The following is a 15,986-nucleotide window of genomic DNA, read 5'->3' as shown; positions in this document are numbered from 1 at the left end:
ATCATTCCTCCCTCTCTACTCTACTACTACCACTCTTCCTCTTCCTCCTTCTCCTCCTCCTCCTCTCCTCTGCTACTACTCTACTGTTACTCTGCTACTGCTATTACTCCTCCTCCTCTCTACTACTACTACTACCACCACTACTACTACTACTACTGGGATCAAATGTCTTTGAGTCTGGTTGGGATCTCATTTCCTTCCAACATTAGCAGCAAACAGTAAAGTTGACCTAAATTTCTTGTAGGGGCTAACCTATTTCTTCCATTTTAAGTGGTAGCTTTTGCTTTTTTTTCCCCTTATGTAACATAAAGTTTTAGAGAGTTTCCTGGGCTCCTAAAAAGTTTAAGTGACATGAATATATTTGCATCATAATAGCTAATATTTATATAGTGCTTATTATGTGCCAGGCACTGTGCTAAGAGCTTTACAATTATTATCTCATTTTATTTAGTAATTGTCAGAGGCAAGACTTGAATCCAGGTCTTCCTGACTTTGAGGCCAGGCTTCTGTCCTTCATGTCACACTGGCTCTCCTGACTTCACTACTATTCAAAAATATATGCATATATAATATATATGTATGTGCATATATAAATGTGTATATGTTGTTCAATTATTTCAGTCATGTCTGACTGTTCATGACCCCATATGGGATTTTCTTGGTGAAGATACCAGAATGGTTTGCCATTTCCTTCTGCAGCTCAGTTTACAGATGAGGAAACTGAGGCAAACAGGGTTAAATTACTTACTCGCCCAGGGTCACACAACTAGTAAGTGTTTGAGGTCAGATTTGAACTTAGGAAGACGAGTCTTCCTGATTTGAGGCCCAATGCTCTATCCCTAGCTACCTGGATAAAATCTTAGCAACTATTATTATTTTTTAAAAATAAAACTTTATTGGTATCTTTTGTTTTTACATTGTCCAAATTTTCTTTCTTCTGCCCCCTGCCAGAGAGCCATTTCAAATAACAAATATTTTTTTAAAAATAAGAAGGGAAAAAAATTCAAATTGATTAATACATCAAAAAAATCTGAAAATTCAACACTGGCAAACTCTTCACTTCTAAAGAGAAATGGAGAAAGATTTCTTCTCATGTGTCTTTCTTGGGGCTAAATTTGCTCTTTGTATTTTCTAATTGTTGCAATTTGCAGTTGTTTTTTATTGTTGTGCATTGTTTTTTCTTTCTATTTATGTTGTTTAATCACTGTACATATTGTATTCTTGAATATGCTTTCTTCATTTTGTATCAGTTCTTGTAAATCTTTCCATTACTTCTCTGTATTCATTACTTTCCTTGTTTCTTAGCACAGTAATGTTATATTATATTCATGTGCTATGATTTATCTATCCCTTTCCCAACTGCTGATCATCTACTTTGTTTCCCATTCTTTATTACCATTAAAAGTACTGTTATAAATATTTTGGTGTATATGGAGCCCTTCTTTAAATCAATAATATCCCTGGGACATAGGCCTAGCAGTGCAATTTCTGAGTCCAAGGGTGTGGACATTTTAACAACCTGGTTTGCAAAATTCCAAATTGCTTATTTTTTAAAATTAAATTTCCTTATTTTCAAATGATATGCCTTCTCTCCCTCCCAGTTCCTCCACACACCCCACCCCACTTTAAGAAAGAAAGAAAAACCAAATTATTATTACAAATAGATATAATCACTCTTTTTGGCCCTTTCACCACCAGAATGAAGACCATTCTAAGCAACCAGACTGTCGACATCCCAGAAAATGTTGACATCTCTCTTAAGGGTTGGACAGTTATTGTGAAGGGGCCCAGAGGAATCCTCCACAGGGATTTCAACCATATCAATGTTGAGCTCAGTCTCCTTGGACAGAAGAAAACAAGACTCCGGGTAGACAAGTGGTGGGGAAATCGAAAAGAACTTGCAATCATATGTACAATCTGTAGTCAGGTACGAAACATGATCAAAGGTGTTACCCTGGGTTTTCATTACAAGATGAGGTCTGTGTATGCTCACTTCCCCATCAATGTTGTTATTCAAGAGAATGGCTCACTTGTTGAAATCAGAAATTTTTTGGGTGAAAAATATATCCGAAGAGTGTGCATGAGACCAGGTGTTGCTTGTGCTGTTTCTCAAGCCCGAAAAGATGAGTTAATTCTTGAAGGAAATGATATTAAACTTGTATCAAACTCAGCCACCCTGATTCAACAGGCCACCACAGTCAAAAACAAGGATATCGGAAAATTTTTGGATGGCGCTTATGTTTCTGAGAAAGGCACAGTGCAACAAGCTGATGAATAAGTTGGAAAAGATGTCAAAGGCCATGTCCTGAGGAGTCAACACTTATTCAGATGTTAAAAGAAAAATAATTTTTGTCAAAAAACCCCAACCAAATAGATATAATCCCCAATTGCTTCTTGAAGACTTATTATTAAAGGGATAGTTTATGAGTCCTTAGAAAGAAAAACAGTGATGACTTCAAGCCAGTATGCATTCATTAAGAACATGTTAGTCATGCTATAAAGAAAGGCTCTATATTTACTAAAATATTCTTAGTAACACTTTTTATGATAGCAGGGAACTGGGAACACAATGGACACTCACTGACTGAGGAATAGCTGGACAAACTGGTACATGAATAAAATGGAATATTATTGCCCCCATAAAAATGGTGACTCTGAGGGATTCAGAGAAACACAGAAGATTTGTCAGAACTGATAAAGAGTAAGATAAGGAGAACTAGAACCACACCCACAATTTCTATAATAATATAGACAAAAAGAACATAGAACTGAAGCCAAAGACAGAAGAGTTGAATCAACTGACAAATGGTCCTGGAAAGAGAGGACAAAGCATCTCCCTCCTTTTAGATGCTCAGAAAAAGATGCTTCCATTCCTTGAAGTATCCTTATGAGTTCTAGGGGTGGAGACATATAAATTCATGCATGATAACCTCAGATCTAGTCCAAAAGATGAGAAAACAGGACCAGAGGATTTAAGTGACAGAGTTAAGTGACACATGATAGAGTTGGAATGACTACACAGTTATCTTGATTCTTGTCTAGTGCTCTATCCATACCAACTAGCCCTGAAATGATGGTGATGATGAAGATGGTGATACATTACATTTACTTAAGGGGCAGCTAGGTAGCACATTGGATGGTATGCGAGGTATGGAGTCAGTAAAACCTAAATTCAAATCTGGCATCAGACACTTACTAGCTGTGTGACCCTGGACAAGTCACTTGACCCTGTTTGCTTCAGTTTCCTCATCTGTAAAATGAGCTGGTGAAGAAGATGGCAAATCAGTTCAATATCTTTGCTGATGGTATCATTTCAATGTCATTCGCTGATGACCAAATGAGGTCATGAAGAGTTGTACACTACTGAAATGACTGAACAACCACTAAAAATGTTTTTTAAGCATTTTTATTGGATAACTAGATTCTAAGTTCCTTAAGGCTAGGTTGTATGTCTTATTCATCTCTGTATAAAGTTAACACAGTCTTTTTCATATCATAGGTGCTTGAGAAATCTGCTTCATTCTGTTGTATTCAGAATAGATTCACATCCATTATCTTACAAATCTGTAAGAGACCATTATTCCCACTTGCCAGGTAATAAAACTGAGGCACAGAAACATTAAATGATGTGATTAATTAGTGCCAGAGCCAAAACTAGATGTCTTGATTCCCAGTTCAGTCCATCTTTTCTCTTACCTTTATTGGAGAGAATTATTTCTAGGAGTAGCAGAAGACTGCAACAGTCCTCAACTCTGAATATTCCATGAACCTGTGGAAAAGTCACAAAGCTTGATTGAAATGGTCTTTTACAAAGCATATTCTATTATTGCAGACATTGCGTGAGGCTAAAGCAGGGGTGGGGCATGGCCACATGAGGCCTTCTATGCCCTCAAACTCAGCCCTTTGACTGAATCCAAATTTCACAGAACAGAAAAAAAGAAGTTTGGATTCAGTCAAAAGGCTGCACTTGAAGACTTAAAAGGCCACATGTGGCCTTGAAGCTGAAGGTTCCCTACCTGGTAAAGATAGAATACAATTACAAATAATCATTGCTAGTCAAACTTATCTGTTGTGCTAAGAGTAAATTGAGGGGGTACAGCAGCTCACAGTTTAGAAATACACAGCAAATTTAAATATGATATAGGTCATTGTGTTAGGACTATTTGTCTTAAATGTTCTAGGCCATAAGAAGAGAGCAAAAAATCTCTAGGTTTACAGAAAAGGTCTTCCATAAATTGAACAAAATATGAGTAGCATTCAGCAGAACTGAATGTAGGAGAGATGAAAGTAAAATAAATAGAACTATGTGTTGCAAAAAAAAAAGCATATACATTTTGTTCAAACAACTTTTAAAAATCAGCTTTCAGATGAGAGCAGATTTTCCAGTGAATCACAGAGCAGCAAAGTTATGCTGTTAGATTTGTGACTCACAGTTACCTCCACATCTACAGAGAAATGGAGTAGGCATAGCATTATGACCTCACTAGGGGATGAAAAAGAAGCTGGGAGAAAGGATACGAGGCACAGATAGATGCTGACTCCTGGCCACTACTCTACCCACTATTCGACTTAGATGTAATGCAGTAAGGTTTCTGTTTCATCTTTAAGTACATTCTTGGTAAAAGCCTCAGTAATGGATCAAGAAGAAAAAAATAATAATAGCATACATTCGTGCAGACAGGTTAAGTTAATGTCTGAGAAAAGTTTAGGAATACTGTCTTTGCAGTTAGATGGCCCTATTTTAAATCTAGCCTGTATGCCTATGATCTCAGTAATGTTGGGCAAATTTCTTAAACTTGCTGGGTCTCAGTTTCTTCATGCATAAAATGAGGGAGTTGGCCCTGCGTGGTTGTGCAGGCCTGTGATCCCTGTTGCTGGTGGAAGCTGAGGCTTTTGGATTCCTTGAATTTGAGAAGGTAAGTTGTCATAAAGCAAAGGTACCAACATAGTGAGATTCCTCCTCCCTCCCATCTGAGGACAACCAGGTTGCCTTAGGAGCAGTGAATTGGCCCATATCAGCAAAATGGAGCTCGTTAAACTTCCCATGCTGATTAGTATTGGAACTATCTTATGAACTATGTCCAGCCTGAGCAAGATAGGGAAACTCAATCTCAAAACACACACACACACACACACACACACACACACACACACAAAACACCACTACTACCAACCAACAACAAAAAAGAGTGGATTGGACTAAATAACAATAAAGAGTTTTCCTCCCAGATTTAAATCTATTATGTTTACTTAGCATTAAAGTTACACAACACTATATACATATTTCTATATATTCACATTATTAATAGCCTCATTTAGTCTTCACAATAGCTCTTTATTACAAGTGCAAGTAGTAGTATTCCCATTTTTAAAATGAAGTAACTGAGACCCAGATTGTTTAACACCCATAACCATATCCAAAATAAACTAGATAGTGAGTGACATAGCCAAGACACTTTTGACCCCAAGTTCAGTGCTCTATCCGCTATACCAGTCCCAAAATAGAACTATTTGGGCAGAGCAGCCCACTGTTTATCCTATATAATATGAGTTTTATAGACATAGGCATAGATCTTTAGAGTTGCTAGGGACCTTAGAGATCATCTATTCCAATCCTTTTATTTTACACAAAAGAAAATTAAGATCCAGAAAAGTTAAGTGATTTATTTAAAGTCACCCAATGAATTATTAATAGTATTGTGACTCAGTGATTACATATAATGTGCTAAGGTGTTCCTGGCTCTCAGTCCAATATTTCTCTAACATCATACTGCCTTGGATATCTGCCTTAATTTCTTAATTTTTTATCTAGATGAGTTGATGTTTTGTGGACAGCAGTCAAAACATTCTCCAGGGTCAGCTTGGTGATGCAGTGGATAGAGCACTGGCCCTGGATTCAGGAGGACCTGAGTTCAAATCTGGTCTTAGGCCTGACACTTACTAGCTGTGTGACCCTGGGAAAATCACTTAACCCAATTCCCTCCCCCTTCCCCTCAAAAAGTATATGCAAAAACATTCTTCAGATGAGAGAAATGTAAAAATTCAGCTAATTTATAATGCTTTAGCCCCCAAGACCTTTCCTCTGCTTAAAGCTTTCTTCCATTCTTCTGAAATTATAGGAACCAAAAGAAGAGAGACTTCCCCATGCCCCTTCCCTGCAACGGTTCAGTGTATTCAAAAGCATAACTTAAAGCAACTTTGGTTTTATTTTAATAAAGCACAAATCCTCTTTCTTTCCTTGGATTCTTTTCCTCCTAATTCTGAGCAACTTCCAGCAACCAAATCTATAGAACCTTTCATTGGTAGTCCCTATCCTTTTTCTGTCTGCAAAAATTCTTCCTTTTGGTGTCTGGAAAAATTCTTAACAGGACATGGTCAATATTTCTTTACTATGGGATAATTTCAAAAAATTTATCTTGGCCCCTTTCTAGCTGTGAAGCCCTCTTAGAGATTTGGCCATTAGGATTAGCTTTCCCTACGCTTTTGATGTTTTTCCCTTTTCATGTGGGTGGGGTTCAAGTGTCAACTGGTATTTCGTTTGCAAAACAAACAGGCTGTATTCATGTGGGGCTCTTTCTGCATTGCTCCTTCTTCAGAGATGTAGTAGTAGTTATTAATTGTCCTACATTCTTGAAGAGGACCAAAATGACATCAGATGTTGGGGTCAACGTACAGTGTGTTTGACTGTGGCTGATCAGACTAATATGAATTGTACCATAGGTCAGGTACAAAAAGTCCCTTTGGACATTTGGGATGGAGATGTCCCTAGGTTTGTACATCTCACATTTCCTTTATCTTACTTCAATTCTCCTTTGATGTGGACACACCTTGCTAGGTGTCCCTGTGCTATCATCTCCAGTGTCTCACAATTGATGCTAAAGTTCTTCAGAGAGACTTTTAAAGTGCCATAGTATCACTTCCTTTGACCTCCATGTTAGTGCTTGCCTTGTGTGAGTTTTCTTTAAAATAGTCTTTTAGGGAAACATGTTTGACATTCAAATAATGTGGCTGGCCCATTTGAGTTGTGCTTTCTGTGGCAGGATTTGAATGGTGTGGCAATTCAGCTCAAGAAAGGTCCTCAGTGTCTGGTACCTTGTCTTGCCAGGTGACCTTCAGAATCTTCCTAAGACAATTCAAATGGAAGCAGCACAATTTTCTGGTATGACTTTGGTATACTGTCCTGGTTTCATAGGCATACAACAATGAGGTCAGCACTACAACTTCGAAGACCTTCAGTTTGGTAGGTAATCTAATACTTCTCTACCGCACTTTCAGAGCTTCCCAAATGCTGAACTTGCTCTGGCAATGTGTGTACCAACCTCATCAACCATGTGAATGTCCCTGGAAAGCATATTGCCAATGTAAATGAACTTAGCCACAGCATTCACAGTTTCTCCATTTGCTCTAACCAGTGGCTCCATGTATGAATGGTGCCATGTTGACTGGTGGAGAACTTCTGTTTTCTTGGTGTTAGTTGTATGTTTTTGTTTTGTTTGGAAAACAAACAGGTTGTATTCATGTGGATCACTTTCTGCATATCTCCCTCTTCAGAAGTACAAGAATAAATAGAAAGCACAGAAACTCAGCAAACATTGACCTAGCTCCTCTGAAACATTGACCCTGGGTGAAAAACAAAAGATCTCTCTCTCTCCACTGATTACTGTCCCTCCTCTACCCATGTTACAGAAAAAGATAAAGAACAACAATTTTCTACCTCCTTAATCTTCTAAGTTTAGAATTTATGGCAACACCATTCCAAATTCAAGGCTAAAGATTGCTAAGTTCTTTAATAATTAATTGGATTTATGGTACCTTGTTTGTAGATACCCTCTCCAGTGATCCCAAACTACAATCCATCTATACTGGCTTGGGGCAGAGGGGTCCAACCTGGGGGTCTTCCCCTAGTTCTGTTGACATTGTATGGCTATCACTGCCATGAGGTTAAAGGGGTGTTCAGGGAGGACTAGCACCTCTGATGTGAGGGCTTGCCGAGTCCTTTTCAGGGCTGCTTATTCACCTTTGGTGTCCCCCAACTCTTACTTGTGGCAGCAGCCATACCCCAGTAAAACTACCTTGGCATGCAAGCTAAAACCAGGTTGAGGGTAACCAAAAGGCATAAAACCCATTAGGGAGTTTGTGTGAGGGAGATGTCCACCCCAAGCATATGAAGACTTTTCCCAAAGGAATGGGTGGATGAGAACAATTTGTTCCAATGGCCATGAAGGTAACTGAAGAAGGGGCTGTGGAGTTCAGAGCTTGGTCAGACATCAAAGACATCAAAATGCATCCAGGCTCAGAGCTAGTCTTCTTGACTTTTGTCTTGCCATTGGACTTCAAAGACTCTGGAAGAGAGAGTGAGGCTGATGACTTTGTGCAACTCTGCCTCACTTAAATCCAATTCAGAGGCATGAGTCAAGACATCACCCCTGTGATGTCATTGATCTTCTTTGAAAATGAAGGCTAAACATCAATGACCAATGCCATGCACAGGTTTTCTATTCATTGCTCTCACTACCTGACCAGTAGACTTTTTCTTCCAGTCATACATCTTGCTCATGACATTCTTTATGCCATAATTTTTGGGGTACATCCTGCTTACTCCCTGTATTTCTCCTTTGACCTTTGGGTTGCCCAAGTTTTAATGCAATTCTTGAGAAATACATGTGCTAAAGTCCAAAAGATACTCCCCCATTTTTAATATAGTAAAAAAAAAGTTATATTGTACCACTGAAGAAATTTCTTTAACTGACCTAATTCATCTGAAAATGACCATTTCTAACAGTACCATGGTAAGGAGGGAAACTATTGTAAATGAATCCTCTCTTCCCTTCATTCTCTATTTCTTTCATTTTATCTTCCAACAACTTTCAATCATTCCCCTCCCCATTATCCTAAATAACATGAGTCCAATAACAATCCATATGGATTCCTCACCCTCCAGGAGTCATATTACTACTTAGTTATTGTTACCCTCAGAAGTCTGGCTTTCTGGGATAATGGTCAATAAATTAATTAAATCATTTATTAAGTATTTACCATGTTCCAGGCATGTGCTAAGGGCTGGGGATACAAATAAAAAAGTCAAACAGTTTCCTGCCCTCAAGGAATTTATACTCTAATGAGAGACAACATGAATGCATACACGGATGTACAGAATATGTTCAAAATGAATAGAATGTATTTTGGGGATGGGAAGGGAACAAAAATTTATCAAGCACCAGCTAAGTGGCAGCCTAGAAAAGTCCTCATTCAGAAGATAGCAGTTAGCAATATCTGATCGATGGTGGTAGTATGGTATGGTGGGAAGACCCCTAGTTCTGGAGTTAGAGGACCTGGATTCAAATCCTGCCTCTGTTTACTATCTGTTCAACCTTAGGCAAATCATTTCACCTCCCTGGGCCTTAGTTCTCACAATTGTAAAAGAAAGGGCTTGGGCTAGATGGCCTCTGAGGTCTCTTCCAGTTGTAGATCTATGGTTTATAGAGCACTTGAAGATTTGTAAAGGAATTTACATATATCATCTATGTAATGGAGGACTGGCCAATGATGAAAAGGGGCCATTTTTCACAAATGCTCCCTTTCTGGTTTCATTTCTCAGACCACGTGCAGACGACATTCTTAGCCTGTTTCCAATCCAACTCATCTTATGAGCCTACTTTTGGCCATTAATAATGGAAACTGTTACTACACAGAAGAATCATCTGGCTGCCTGTGGAACTAGAAGGACTGATGACTCAAGTTGCAGAGACAGAAGTGAGTGTAACCCCAAAAGAAGCCATCCATCCATCCACCTTTCTGTCACTCTTTCTCTTCATGATAATAGGTAAAATAGAAATCCTGTGAACTGCTGGGTGGGCTGCCCTATCTCTCATGTGGCTGCTATGTGTCCATGAGCAAATGGCACCTCTTTCTTTTATGTTTATTCTTTCTGGATCTTGTGTGAAAGAGCATCCTAAGAGGGAAGTGCCCAAATGACCAGGAGATACATCACAACCATCAGAGGTCTCAGAAGCAATCAGAGGCAATAGTTGGGGCAGTAGTGGCTGTCAGTAGAAGAAGCACTTAGCTGAAGAGGTGGAAAAACAATACTGCTGAGGACAGTGGCAGCTTTAGGTATCACGATGCTGCATAATATAATGAATTACTGGCTATAGTTTCTAGAAAAGCACCAATCCTTGAAACTCTGGGGAGAGCTAAACCTAATGGGAACCTCCTGAGAACTCCAAAAAGTGAGAAAAAAAGACTTACAGGCTCAGGAATTGGAAGGTAGCCCTTAGCCTCATGTGTTCTCTACAAATGTGTTCCACTACCATTGTACTTTAAATTTGAGTCCATTCTCCCCAGTACTCTTGTGTGCAGGGAGGAGAGAGTATCCCAGTATAGGAATGGCTACTATAACTATTGTTCTTGCTAGACTTTGTTAGTAAATGCTTTTTATAAATGCTAATAATTCAATTCAATTCAGTAAGTATTTATTGAGCACCTACTTCATGCTAGGCACCGTGCCTTTAAAAAAAAAGATAGTTCCTGATCTCAAGGAGCTTATGGTCTAATGGGAGAAGACAATACACTTGGAAAATATGGAAAGTTCTGAGTCTTTTATAAAAGAAAGCTTTGGGAGAAGTTTATTGTTCTATCCTTCAGTCCTTTGATCAGAGGAGAGAGGCATCTCAAGAAACTGAGAAAAGTATTGCATATTGAAAACTATTAATCCACATGTTGAAGACATTTCAGGTGAACAATTTATCCGGCGGGAGATGTAATATTCTTATGGAGTTAAAGCAGAGCTTCTGTTGGCAAATGGAATTACCTGGGAGATTAGTTACTAGTGTTGTTTGTCCTTCCTTGTGAAGAGGACCAATGACATCATGGGGTGATGTCTTGCCTTGAATTGTGATCTGGATTGTGAATTGGATTTAAGTGAGGCAAAGTCATCAGATATACTTTCTCTTCTGGAGTCTTCAAAGCCCAGTGGTGAGACAAAAGTCAGGAGGATGGGTGATGGTCCAGAATGTGATGGATGATCTTGGCATCTTTGATGTCTGACCACACTCTAAGTGCTCCACAGTGCCTGCTTTAGTTTCCTTTATGGGTATTGGAACAAATTTCTCTCATCTGCCCATTCCAAGGTGGGGGGAGGGGGAAGCATTCACATACTTGGGGTAGACATCCCCTTCACTAAACCCCTTAAAGGGTCTGAGGGCTGTCAGTTACCATCAACCTGGTTTAGCCCATATGCCAAGATGGTTTTACTGGGATGTGGCATGGCCTCTGATGCTATAGCTTCTTGGAGCCACAAGTAAGAGTTGGGGAACAGGTGGACACCAAAGGTGGATAAGCAGCTCTTAAAAGGATTCAACTAGCCCTCACACCAGAGGTGCTAGTCCTCCTTGAAATTCCTATATGCTCTAAGTTACCTAGGAGATTAGTTATTAACAGAGTTCTGTTAGTTGAATGATAACAGGGAGTATATTGGATTGGAGCTATAGATAAATAGTACTTGAAATCTCAGCCCCTCAGTGTTATCTCTAGAACCCTGGTCAGAAATCATCAGCTGCCTTTTGGAGATCTAACCTGCCCATGCTACTGGGAGTTGGGTTAGTCAGCCCCCTGAGAGGGTGCTACATCTCATTCCTTAGAACAACCTTGTAAGATGAGTGATATTATCTCCATTTTAAGTGAAGAAACAGGCTGAGAAAGATTAAATATCTTGCCCAGGGTAATGAAGTAAGTAGTTATCTGAGGCAGTATTCACTCAGATTTATCATGATTCCAAGTCCAGTGTGCTAAATTTACTATTCCACATAGTCACCTACTTTATTGTTGTAGGGAAGGAAACACCATTTGTCCCTTTTGGAACTCACTTGAATTTCTCCCTCCACTCTAATCTTCTTCTGATATACTGGGTTCTGAAAGGTTTATGAGTACAGGCTGTGTGCCTGTTCGACAAGCTAGGAAAAGTTTAAGTATATGTTTGCTGATGAATTCATATCTACAAACCAACCAGGCTAAGTATGGAGAAGTTTATTGCCAGAAGGTTGGCTACTAGATATTTAAGCTTTTTGGTCACAATGACCCAAGAAACTATAGACAGGGTGGAGGGTTTGCCACCTGCATTGGCATAATGAGCACCTAGCTTGATATCATCATAGATCTGTCAAAGAATTGAACTTAAGTTTTGAATTCAGAAATAACATTTTACTCTTTTGGAATCTTTACTCCATTCATTGAGGTGCTTGACACAAAGGAACCTGAATGAAGTCTCCATTAAAAAGGATTACTTCGCTTCTTTAACATTGTCTAGCTCTTCCAAGACAGCTTTCTGATGAGTTAAATGAAGATGAATCAGAATCATATGGATTACTTTTCTCTTGAAATACACCCGAACCAAAAAGGAAGGGAAAAAGAACTTGACAGAATGTGTCTTAGATTTTGCCAAACCCAAAGTATTTGAAAAATCACAAAGACACTTGTTGAACCCAATACATGCCTGGCCTCGCCCACCTCTAATTGCAGCTGCAGCCACCTCGAATAATGAATTGTGTGTAAGAAAATGGTGTCTGAATGGAAGAGCATCATCTGGGAAAGATGACTGATGACAATGGTTAGTCACTTGGCCTTGGGACCAAACATTCCTTATATGTGCTTGGAGAGAAAGACAGTTAATTTATAGTTTGTTGAGCAAGCTATTGGATTGAGCCTTCTTGCACAATAATTACCATCCTTTATTACTTAAGTTTATTGTATCATTAGAAGAAAGAACTCAATATCCTAGTCTCTTTCTGTTCTGTCTTTTCTTTCTCTCCCCACCCCCACCTCTCAATTTTACATTCCAGGATGTAAAATTGAAAAGAAACCTGTTTTCCATCAGTCTCTATTCACATGAGTAGAGCTCCAGTGGAAAGTGGGTAAGAAGAGAATATCCATTTGTTTGTTAGTCATTTACTGTTTGAGGCCACTGGGCAGAGACTTCATCTTGACTGTGTTATGGGTAGCATCTAAAATATTTTTCTGGGGCTTAATAAATGTTAATAACAAAAAAACCCCCAACCCTGGTGCTAAAAGTTTATAATGTTGAAATGAAAATGCTTGCAGAGGAAAATTTGGCTGCTATTTTGAGACAAGTAATTTCTCTAATTTTTTTTTGAGTTTATAATGCAATAAAAATGGCATATTTGGCAGAATTACTTTAGTTAAATCATTTCCAACTACTGACTTTTCTATCAACCAGGAGGAGGAGAAGGAGATAGAGAGGAGGAAGAGGAAAATGGAAGAGAAGCAGAACAAGGAAAGGGAGGAGAAGAATGGGAAGAGAAAGAAAAGGACGAAGAAGCAAAGGAAGAAGACAAAGAGAAGCAGGAGGAAAGTGAGGAAGAAGAGGGAGAAAATGAAGAGAGGAGGTAGTAGTAGTAGTAGTAGTAGTAGAAGTAGGAGGATAAGGATTGTTTGTTGTTGTTTGTCCTTCATTCTAGAAGAAGACTAATGACATCAGGAGGGTGATGTCTTGATTTTCAAGTGAACCAGATTTAAGTGAGGCAGAGCTGGGCAAAGTCATCAGCCTCACTCTCTCCTCCAGAGTCACTGGAGTGCAGTGGCAAGCCATAGAGCCAGAGCACTGGTGATAGTCTTGGATGCAGTGGGAGACCATGGCCTAAAAAGGCTTAAAAAAGCTAAGGTCTTTCCCAGGTCTCAATTTGTCTGAGGCAACACCCATTCAGTAATTAAAGGCTAGGTAAGATTTGAGGCAAAAGATAACCTAGTTAACTCACGAAAAGATTCAGGAGAATATAGAGGGGAAGACAGGGAGGAGAGAGGAAAGAATTGAGAAGTAAAATGCTGACCTAAATTTGCTCATTTTATATTTCCCCAAATTGGAAGACAATATTCCTGGTACATGTCAGCTAGTTTCTTCCTCTACACCTTTTTGTGAGCTGTCCCCATGCCTGGTATACTTTCCTTGTCTGTGCCACTTGTAATCTCTAGCTCCCTTCAAAGCTCAACTTAAGGACTCCCTCCTAGACAAGCCCATCCCTGATTTCCCCAGGTTATTAGTCCTTCTCCCAAATCACTTTGAATTTACTTTGTGTATATTGGTAGCTGAGCAGATGAAGTAATGGACCTGGAATCAAGAAGACCGAAGTTCAAATTTGGTCTCAGACATATACTAACTGTGTGACTGTGAACAAGTCACTTCACCACAATATCCTCATTTGTAAAATGGGGATAATAGCACCTACCTCACAGGATTCTTGTGAGGATCAAATGAGACAATATTTATGAAATGCTTTTCCAACCTTTATTTGTCACACAAATGTTAGCTACCATCATCATCATTACCATTTATCTCCGTGTGTGTGTGTGTGTGTGTGTGTGTGTGTGTGTGTGTGTGTGTTTACTTTTCCCTCGTTACACTACAAGTTCGTTGAGAGGCAGGACCAATTTTGGTTTTGGTTTTGTATCCCCAAGTACATTGCCCTGTGCACAGTAGGTTCATAGTAAATGTTCACTGAACTGGAGGAAGAAGAGGAGAAAAAAACAGAAGCTGAAGGGGGAAAAGAAAAGGAGGAAGTGAGAAACGACATTTTCACGTTGATATTTTCATGGTTTCATTGTCCTGTCTCTTTAGTCTGAAGTCAGGAGAGTGGGGAGGAAGGAGGTTGCTGACATGCTCATGGTTGTCTTTGATAAATCTGTCATGCCAGGTCAGGCTTCTTTGCCTCTTACTGTGCTCCTAGGTAGGTCATTTCCCTACTCTGAGCCTCCATTTCCTCATCTATAAAAAGGAGAGAGGGGTTTGGAATAGTGTCACTAAGAACTGTGTTTAATGGAAACTCAATGGTCCACGATATATGAATCAGGGTTCTAGGAGAAAGTTTCTTGACTTAGGAAGAATTGTGGTGTAGTTGCGTTGGTGTGGAAATGGGTGGATGGAGGAGGTGGTAGTGAACAAGAGCCACATAGGAAGCAAAATAAACCCACATTGGCCACTGTGGTGGCTCTCTTGGTGAGTGCATAACCCTGAACTTGTGCTGTCCTGCTTTGGTTAAGTAGGGGAATCCCTGTATACATAGCAGCCATGTTCCCCCTCATGTCATAGCCCTATTCTAATCTCTTTTACTTTGAAGTTAGGTACCAGAAAAATGGTTGTAAGGAAAGCTGGAATTGGAGTTAAGATGTCTGAATTGAACTTCATTTTCAATACTTGCTAGCTGTGTGACCCTAGCCAAATCATACAGCTGACTCTCTGGCTCACTTTCTGAGCCTCAGTTTCCTTATGTGTAAAATGGGAGTAATCATACATGGACTATTTCACCATACTGCATTATTGTGAGGAAAGCTTTGTAAATTTTAAAGATATATAAATGTTAGGGTTTTGGGGGGGTTGTTTTTCCCATTCACCTAGCATGCAGCCCCATCTTGATCCCCACGTAGGGGGCTTCTATCTTTATCACACAGACACCAAGGTTCTTCCTCACAACTTATGTCATGCACCCACAGATTTCTTTCACACCACTGAGTTGCTTTCTTTTTTTTCTCTGTCTCTTTCTTCCTATTTTTTCTGTCTCTGTCTCTTCTTTTTCTTTCTCTCTCACATACCTTCCAAGCCCAAGTATATCCTCCAACCATCTCCCTATTTCATTAGAATGTAAGCACCTTGAGGATTAGCATTGTTGTGGCTTGTCTTTATGTTATCAGTGCCTAGTATACAATAAGTATTAAGTGCTTCTTAAATTGAATCTCCTTCACATCTGATACCCCCTGCTGCTCCCCTCCCCCACATCTAGCCCCTGCTACTTTCCTGAAGGAATGCGCTAGATATGTTCTATTACACCTATCAAATGAAAACTATCCAGTCAATGAAGAGGGTGGAAGAGGAGGAGGAAAAGAAGAAGAGGAAGGAGAAGGAGGAGAAGGAGAAGGAGACAGAGAGACAGACAGAGAGACAGACAGAAAAAGACAGAGTCACAGAAAGAAACAGAGACATA

General features: G+C 39.4%; 1 pseudogene; it reads left to right on the top strand.

Annotated features, from left to right (window-relative positions):
* The first annotated feature begins 1,679 nt into the window (after positions 1–1,679).
* Positions 1,680–2,293, top strand: LOC110219113 (large ribosomal subunit protein uL6 pseudogene; annotated as a pseudogene).
* The last annotated feature ends 13,693 nt before the right edge of the window (positions 2,294–15,986 follow it).

Source organism: Phascolarctos cinereus, unplaced genomic scaffold, assembly GCF_003287225.1.
Source record: "Phascolarctos cinereus isolate Bilbo 61053 unplaced genomic scaffold, phaCin_HiC Scaffold_4;HRSCAF=312, whole genome shotgun sequence".
NCBI lineage: Eukaryota > Metazoa > Chordata > Mammalia > Diprotodontia > Phascolarctidae > Phascolarctos > Phascolarctos cinereus.
This window is presented reverse-complemented; position numbering and strand designations above follow the sequence as displayed.